This window comes from Lepisma saccharinum, chromosome 14 (genome assembly GCF_977018435.1).
Source record: "Lepisma saccharinum chromosome 14, izLepSacc3.1, whole genome shotgun sequence".
Classification (NCBI taxonomy): domain Eukaryota; kingdom Metazoa; phylum Arthropoda; class Insecta; order Zygentoma; family Lepismatidae; genus Lepisma; species Lepisma saccharinum.
In genome coordinates, this window is record NC_139242.1 from 71,172,582 (window position 1) to 71,182,528 (window position 9,947).

Here is a 9,947-nt window from a genome sequence, read left to right on the forward strand (position 1 = left end):
GCCAACGCTAAGAGATTTACTTGAAAATAAACGCGTCCCTTAATCCACTCGGACATGATTACGAAATCTCTCCCTTTCAGTGGCTCGAAAGATGCTTCTCTAAAGAAAAACAATAACAATTTCCACCGAAACTAAGCGTGGGCTTGTCACCAAACGAATCAAAATTTGCTAGGACTTTTCCATGAAATAAAATGGTTGGCCAGTGAGCGCCAGCCATAGGACTAGCCACAGCCACTCTGCCGGGAGAATCTTCCAAGGTCTCCCCTCTCGCCCAAAAAAACCGTAAGACTGTCAAACTGTTACTCAATCGGTTCCCTTATATAGGCGATCGATTCGAAAAAAGCCACCCTCTTCTGGCTTGAAAGGACAAGATTTTAAGGTAACAGTATGGTATAGTGAAAACACATTTCACTCGTTTATTTCCTAATTATCTACATTTGTACTTACCTGTTATGCATAGCGGAACATTTTTGAACGTGGGATTTTGCTTTTTTCACTGAAAAAAGCGTAATTTTTCACATTACAAGTATTTATTGTTCGTTGCTAATTCGCTTTCGTTACACACAATATGGCGGGCAAATCTTGACTCACGTTGTCTATCGTCGGCTGATATGCAGTGTTTCCAAATTTATTAACCGAAAAATGCCGCAAAAACTATTCACAGAAGGTTTTCAAGCGAAAATTGATCCACAAACCATTCACGTAAAGTTAGGTTAGGTTCAGTTAGGTTAGGCAAACATAGAAAATTAAATTGGAAAGAAAAAAACGCTCACACGTCATCTTGTAAAACTACCGCGTGGTTGCTACACTAACAGGGGGTTACATACTCGAACGCACGGAACATTTGATTCACGTAGTCGACGGTAATGGTGGTAAGAGCTATCGTGTATTCGGAGATACATTTATGTCAAAAAATACATGATTTACCGGCCGAATAAGTTGAACAAAGGGAGAAAACACTTCCACGAACTTCCAAAAGTCTACAGAAACTCAGTTCCGTAAGTTGTTTCTCCTGCAAATTTGAAGAAATGTGTTTTCACCATACCATACTGTTACCGATTTTAAAACTAACCGCCTGCTGCCAGCAGGTTATATCGCAAAAAGAAGAAGTATAGCTGTCACTAAACAAGAAATAACATTGAAAGTACACAAAACAAATAAAAAAAAAAGGATCATGTAACGATTCTATCATTACAACGTTCTCAGGAACCAAGACGGCTAGAGGCGCGTAGGGGTGCTGAATTTACTATGAGGGGTGCTATGTTTATTTCGTCGAAAACAAACCCACTTATTTAGCATTATACAGAGTGGCTCAACTTATTGTTACTGCTTAATGTTTGCAGCAATGTCGCTCACCGTGGCCGTGCGGTTTAAGGTGACAGGCTTTGGACTCGGGCTACGGGATGGCGCTGGTTCGAGTCTCCTACGGGGAAGCATAACAACTTTTCTCCTGAGATTTCGGCCAGTGTATGTCACCGAAAGCCACCGGCCAACGACTGGAGGTTCGTCGTCGCCCCATAACTGGTTCCACCTCTGCTGAGGCATATGGGTGTGAGGTCGGCAGTCGGTAGTAGGCCTCGATCCTCACTGGCCGTTGCACCACGGTTTATTATTATTACTAGTAGTAATAGTAGCAGCAGCAGCAAGTTTGCAACTGTGCTTGTATGTTTGGTTTTGCATATTTTATAACTTTAAAGTGCAGATTTTTGCCTTACGCACATACTTTAAATGTATAACGTTGTAATGACCCCGAGTTTGCCATTACTTCGTGGTTTTATATTTTTATTATTATTATATTTTATATTATTATTATTATTAGTATTATACAGTTAATAATTCATATGTATATTCATAAATATGGCCGCCTTTATAATCAATACACATATCTACAAGTATGAATAGCGGCAAATTTAAGCAATTTACATAGTTTCAACATTAATCGTTTCATTTCATTTTAAATATTCTAAGGATTGTTGTAAGTTTCATTTTAATCAAGTTAGTGAAGCCTAAGTTAATAATTTCTGAATTAAATTCCTTATATCTGTTTGTTGTTTCATGTTTCTGGCAAACGCCGTTCGTTTCTCTTATATTTTGAAAGCCATTGTTGATTTATTTAAACTCTTGTGGTGTGAGAAGATCACGCGCTTTTCATTGCATTGTTGCCATCACATACCTAAATTCACTGTGCCAGATTACTGTACATTTCTAATATATTACTGTTTGCTTTTATCAAACTTCCTAGTATTAAAAGGTTATTGTGTCTGGTAACACTGTGTAACTGAGGAGGTGTTTTCGCCTTCCAGAAAAACTGTTAGTAGTTGCGCGGAGAGATTTGAAGTAGCAAGAGGTGCTTCCCGTTTCGGGAAAGATAGGCTTACGCATCTCGTGCTGTACCGTTCGAAAGTATTTGAATTGTAATTTTAGTCTTACATGATGTACGTGCGTGTCTATAATAAACGTAAAGTTGAACATATTCCGGTTTTTCTTTATTTCGAAAGTGTATTTCGTACTTGTGGATACCTGCATCAGGAGGACAACCTCGTGGGTTGTCTTTGGACTTCACCTGTGGATCCAAGGGGAAGGAACGCAGTATCTCAACCCGAACCCTGGGATTATCCAGCATGCTCTGCTGAGCTTATAAGGTAAGTGTACTTGTGAAGTGCACCGCTACGCGGGACGTAGCAACGTTAATGCTAATCTATTATGAGGGTCCACTGCGGTCCTTGTTTTAAATTGACAAGTGAATGTCTAATACTAATGGAATGAGAATTTGCTTGCTGTACATGAAAATTATCAGAATTTCGTAACTAATTTATATAGCTAAGCGACTCACTATATTAAACAGCAAGAATACTAAACGTCACCGTTTTGAAGTTGATTATTACACTTTGGACATGTGTATCGCGCCCAAATATGCAGAAGGGGGTGTTGACCTGAAGAGGAAGCAATTAGGGACACCGAAGCTCTGTTAGCTGTACCGATGTAGTTTAAGTAGTCCTATTTAAGAACTAGACACCAGTGGCGTATCCTGGATTTTCATAAATGGCATGCTGTACACATTTTTTTTAAAACATATATATTATGGAATGGGTGATAGCTTTATACGTATTCAATAGTTGACGATTTGCACAATAACATTATTAAATATTGCATAACGTATAAAGTAATGAAATATGGATAATAAAGTTGAAAACTCACCAGGTGTCTGATGTGGAAGTCTTCATAAAATTATAAAATCACTTGATATTTGTAAACAGTTTATATTTACATTGAAGATTCACAATTTAGGTTTGTTTGGCTTCTGCAAATAACATTATAGTAGAGGCCTAAATTACAATCAGATATTCAGGAACAAAAGACCAGACTTAATTAAAATAATTTAAATGTACATTCTGCTCTTCTGTTTTGAGTGGTAAATTCCCTTATAATATTTTCGTAAAATGAGGCCAATGCTTTAATTTTCAGAAGCAGCTCTTTTTCAATGGATAATATACCGTGCGTCCATTTCGATCTGCAGCCGAGAGATCGGGAGAAGCGTGGCGGGCGGCACTGACGGAGATGCCGACATTTGCGGCCTGAAATGCCCGCTTATTTTTATGGACATATGCAGACATTTATATAAATATTGCAAAACGAGCACTAACCTGTGTTATAAGAGTATGGTTTTAATTTTAGTAGCTTAGTGACTGTATGTGCCGATGATTTTGACACGCCCACCTCTTGTGAAACACGGCGTAGACGTTTGTTTGGAGAACGTTCTAACGCTGCACCAATATCATCGAGTTTTGCTTCGGTTAGAATCCGTCGTTTTTGCTTAGGTGTTTTAAAATTTAACGATACAGTTTCTCGTAATTTAAGGACAAGATGTCTAACCGTATCTCTGTGTGGAGTTGAAACGCATGGGAATTTCTGTACAAATTACCTACACACGTCTCGACACGAGTTTGTTTTCACGTAGGTACGTGTCATACATAAAAAAATCTTTGTTCTAACGTGAATCTTGCGGCTGGCATTCCAATCGTCTCGCTGACACGTCACACATACACACTACAATAACACAAACAAGTAACTGCAAGTAACCAAGAATAACACTCTTGCGCACAGTACGAAATTAACACGCTCTTGGTTTACATTGCTCGCCACTATATTTACAATTCTGTCTCATCTAGTCGCGAAGGAACAAAAAACTCGAGCTCGGATATTTCGGATTGCAAGGAAGCTCACGAAAACCATTCACTTTTATCGGTTTCGTCTGCAGTGTAATCCTGATACAGTGTTGCACATTCGAAACCTCCAAACGATTCCCATGGCCACAAAACTCTTTCAAGGATATAAACTTAAACAGGACGTTACTGGTCAAAACTATGATTAAAATGCTTTATTATCTGTGCCTCTTAACATCGTTTCTATAGCGTATTTATTTGTGTATATAAGAGCAGAACTTGGATGAATTACAGAAGAACTTTTGCGTGTTATAACACAGGTTAGTGATCGTTTTGCAATATTTATATAAATGTCTGCATATGTCCATAAAAATAAGCGGGCATTACAGGCCGCAAATGTCGGCTTCTCCGTCAGCGCCGCCCGCCACGCTTCTCCCGATCTCTCGGCTGCAGATCGAAATGAACGCACGGTACCAAGCGCACTTAATCTTTCTTGCGATTGTGTTGCTCTAATATAATTATTAATTCTTCTTAATGCTGAAAAAGATCGTTACACTGATGCAGTTGAAGCTGGTATTGACAAAATGAGTGTAGCCAACTTGTAAGTTTTACTCATAATGCTATGAATATTGTTCGTGTTCATATATGGTACTAGTGCATGAACAGGTTTATTTTCAAACTCGGGGAAAGAATAGAGAGCAATCAACTCATTCTTTAGCTTTACAAAGTCAAATAATAATTATAATCCTTTATCACACCCTCTGTTTCATTTTCTGTCTTTTTTTAAAAAAATATTTCGGGAAAATACTGCACTAAGCCATGTAGAACTTTGAAAGAGGCCCAGAAATAAAAATAAACCAAATTTTAAACTAAATGTGCATTGCACTGTACCTCCAAGGAAAAAAATCAATCGCTGCCACCTCTTTGTTCAACGAAACAAGCATACTCTTCTCTGTAGCTGTCACCTCACCGCATGCAGCCAACGCGATATTCACGCATGGTGAAGGGGAAGGAAGAAGCACGGGAGCAGCGCTTGCCCACGTTAAAATCTTCCGGACAGCTTGCTCTGCGACGACATTAATGAGCATTTCTACATTCTAATTTCTTCATATAGAAGTATTTATTTTACACGAGAGCGCTCAACTAAGCTTATATTACATTTCTTGGATCTGAAGTGAAAGAAAGTAATATTTCTTTTCCCACAATTGATGCATGCGCCACATGCATCGCATGCGCCCAGAATACGCCTCTGCTAGACACTTATGCACAGAGACTAATCGGGACCATCTTAATGAGTGATGCAAACTACTTCTGTGTGTCTGGTGCAGGTTATGAAAGAACTTTCTGACCGTTTTGTCATTTCTGAAATACTAGGATGTTGGTTATATTGTCATCAATCCCACAGATTCCTTCCTTTGAATTTACGCTGCTGATCTCTGGAGCAAGCGAACGAACACAAGTCTCTGCGCAAGTAGTGACTCGTGAGGGCTCGATCAATGAATTCGTGGAGGTGGAAGAGCCATTGCACCTACCAGCCTTGGAGGAAGCGTGTACTGCTCCGCTCCGCACACTCACCTTCTCCACTTCTCTACCTTTATTGCTCCAGAGATACCCGTGATAGAGTATAATTCATTAACGGGAAAGTAGATGGCGTGGTTTGTTCATACGAGAGCAGCCAATGGGACGAGTCTCTCTCAATTGCTGCCGCATGATTACACTCTGTCTCTGGGGTATGTGGATCACGGCCGCGCATAACGGTAGAGAAGGGGAGAAAGCGAGTGGGTGTAGCAACAGTGAAAACGGATGGTAACTTCGCCGCGTTTCACTTCCCCTCTCAGCGTACGTTAGTCGAGCACTCTCCAGTCACTACTTGTGCAGAGACTTGTTTTCGTTCACTTGCTCCAGAGTATAGCTGCTGGTTGTTACGGAGTAGGCAATGGACGCTTCTCGTTTGGTTACAAATCGAATTGAATTTCTGACGAACTCCCTCCAAACTTACTTTCTTTCAACATTTGTCAGTCATAACGAACAGAAGATGAAAAGCATTGTAGATGTATAAGGATGCGGAACGTTTTCTTCTTGGTGTACTTGAAAATAGGTCTACAGGGTAAAAATAGTAAAATTTGAAAAACTGTCGATATGACATATATCTTTGGAATTATTCTTATTCGATTAACATTTAATTTATCGATTTAAAGCAAGGGCCGTAATGAACCATTGCTCCACCAAAGATTCAAGTATTGATGTGTAAGCCATATGCACGGAAGCACACAAACGAACCAGCCTACTTAAGAATTGTTGTAAAACTCAATGCGGGTGATTATATGTGTTAGCAAATTACTATTTAAGAGCTGAACAATTAAACATTCTAGTCAATAATTTTTAGATAATACATAAGTTAAAAAGTATGCATAGTTTGATACCTTTGCAAGTAATTAAACGTATCTTTCTTCATTAGAAACACAATACTTATTAAATTACTGCCATCTATTGGGAACCTTGAAATCTCCTATGCCCGATAAAAAAAACGCTTGGCAGAATACCTTAAGGTTGGTTCATAGTATCAGTAGTAAATGGCTATTAGATGAAAATAAATTTGCCTCTGTAAAAGTACGAAAACAAAAGAAAAGTGCGACATAATAAGCAGAGCTACTGTTTTTCTCTGGAACGAAGCAATCAGTGTTAAAAGAATTATGAAAATAGAGTTCAAAGTTTGTGAAAAGAAAAGTCATCATCTACTTTAGTACTCATTACATCAAAATTAAGGAAGCTTGCGGAAATGAACATTCGTCAATAACACTTTTAGTTATTCTTACAAACCCTACCAAATGCTTCCATCTTGTGCCAGCAAACATATAGTGTGTAAAGCAGAAAGTAAACTATTATTTTGCTCAGGTGTGATGCTAGAACAGTGGGACGTCAAATTGTCCATGACTATTTTCATTAATTTTTCTCTTACATCCTATGTGGTTTTAAGTTATGCATTTTTATGTATGCTGGTGTAGAAGTTGTCAACAGCTTGTTTTGAATTTTCTTTTAATTCTTGAAGCTCTTATTCCGTCAAATAAAGTGCACAAACATGGTGATGGGCAATTTACACAATAATATTCATGGATTCCACTGTACAAGCCAATGATATATATATATATATATATATATAGATATGGGTAGATAGCTGACACGCCGCGGGCGAGTGAAGCCACACAGGAGGGATCCCTCGGATCTAGCTGGGAGGATCACATTGTAGTCCACCAACCATACCCCACTTCTGCCGATTGTGGGACGCTCATAGAGCCATGACAGGAAAGCTCTGTAAATCCCAACAGAGCAAAATGTTGACCATTTCACTCTGTTGGTTGACTAACTGCAGTGAACAAGTCACTGGCCGATGAGGTCGTCACATCCCTACGCCATTGTCAGTAACACTGTCAAATGTGATGTGATTTTATGAATACAATTTTCCGCATGTTTACGTATAACGTTTCGCACATTTGGCAGTTCGCAAGCTGCGTAATTATTTCGTGTTATCTTACGCAACGGCAAATATATTTCATAAGACTGTTCTGGACACGAGACTGCGACAGTAAACAAGCGTTTCGTCTGTTGCAGTATCACAGAAAGAGAACATCGTCCTGCAATGTTGAAGCCCCTAGTTATTTTCCATTTATAATGTCTAATCACAATAATAAGTTAGAAGACATAACTCGCATTTTCACAACTACCAATATTCTCGTTTTTCTTCATCACTTCGAAAATTATTTCTCGACGATAGCTACTATGCTACAAGAAAGCAATTCAAAACTAAAGTAACAGTACAACTGCATGTATACCCAACGACAGTTGCAATATTGTAGGGACAGAATACTTGAAAATTGTTGTTACAACTGAAAGAAAGGGCGTGCTGTAGTGGTTAGAGTTCTCGATTGGGCTGCTAACGATCCCAGGTTCGATCCTCCTTACCAGGTATTTTTTTCTTAATTCTCCATTTATTAATGAAGAGCATGGTGACATTATTTGTAATAGCAGAGTAAAGTGGTTACATTATTCAGCATCTGGAATTTATAAAAAATATATAAAAAACTGAATTCACACACGTTCAGAAGGATATTTTCATGTATAAGATCGTGAATTATGATACTCTAACGATAATTGTGTACTGCTTCAAAGACATTGACAAATATTTGTGGCAATTCAGGACATACTAATTTTACCCATTTTCTCACTCGAGTTCATTGCAAATAACCCTATAGCGCTACAGCCCAATACCCAATATTGGGCCCTAGCTTACCACCGACTGCTGGCCTCCCTCCCACGCGGGCCACCAGGGAGGCGTGGAGATCTGCAGCCAGACTAGGGGGACGGGTGGTCGGCCCGATTAACCATCAGCCGTTTAATTGTACGCGATACAATTTAAGTGACGGAAATAATCAGAATCAGCAAAATGCAAATATGAAAGGAAAAGGTTTCCGCTACCGGATTCGAACTTACAACCTTGAGATTATAAAGCAAAAGACGATACCACTGGGCTATTTTGCCACAAGTCATGTGTGTTATGAATGATACATATATTTTCTATTGTTTTTAGGTTTGAACTAGGAATCGAAATACACTGATTTATCAACTTAAATTTGATTTCAATTACGAAACTTACCTTTGCACGTTATTTTGTTTAATGTGTGATACTAATTGTGTAAAACTATTGCTCAGAACATTAATTCAGAACATCTATAATGCCGGATTGCACATTAGATAGCGTGCATATCTATCTGAAAATAAGCTATTTCAACCCCCTTAAAGTGAAAACCTCTCAAGATTTTTAGTAATTACGAACCATAAATGAACTGTCACATCAAGATATAAGCATTTCTGTGCTCCATTTCAAGTTTTCACTTTGTGCTCTTTTTGATATGTAGATAATACAACACTTCTACGTGTACTTTCGGGGGTTAGATTCACTGGATCCCACGATTCGTCTTCAGATCGCATGCATTTTGAGTAAACAAGCTTACGCCCCAACCTTATATAATTCTAATAACCTTGCACACGATGCTCCAATCATTTCCATAGTATTGTTGTAATGGCAGCTGTGCTTCAGCTCATTCAAAACCCTTGCCTTTTTACGGAACATAATACCCTTTAAATTACCCCGTGTGTTCATGTGGACGTGCCTGCAGTACCATTGTTAGTGAAGCAGGAAATATTGGTGGAAATTTAATTTCAATTTCTTAACACCGCGATGCCATGCTTGCAACTTGGTACAACGACATTGTTTGTGTGTGGTAGTAGAAAATAATGAAAGTGATACTTGTTTTAGCTACAACTAATTATATATAAATATAAATTATTAATTAAAAGAAAAAAATATTCCAGCAGTTAAGGGTCAACATATTTCCATCTATAGAGAAAAGTCTATGGGTTAAGGACAGGTGAAGGAGGCCAAGGAATCCCATCCTCCAATCCATCTATCAGAGATTTTTTCATAAAGAAACTCACGAACTCAAAGTGCCCAGTGCGAGGATGAGTACAAATAAAACTTGAACATGTACAAAAGCAAAAAGTAAACTATTATTTTGCTCAGGTGTTGTTGGAGGCTCAAACTTGAATAGATAATGTGGAACACCCTATTTAATTCCTCTTTTTCTTTCTTTTACCACGATTCTTAGTCTGTGTCGACGAGGGTGGAAGGTGAACAAGTTATAGAAAGGAGAAACATACATAATTATTTTCTTTCCGGGACTCAAGCCCACACTTTTCAAGTGCAAGGTGCAAGGCCGTGCGGTGCAA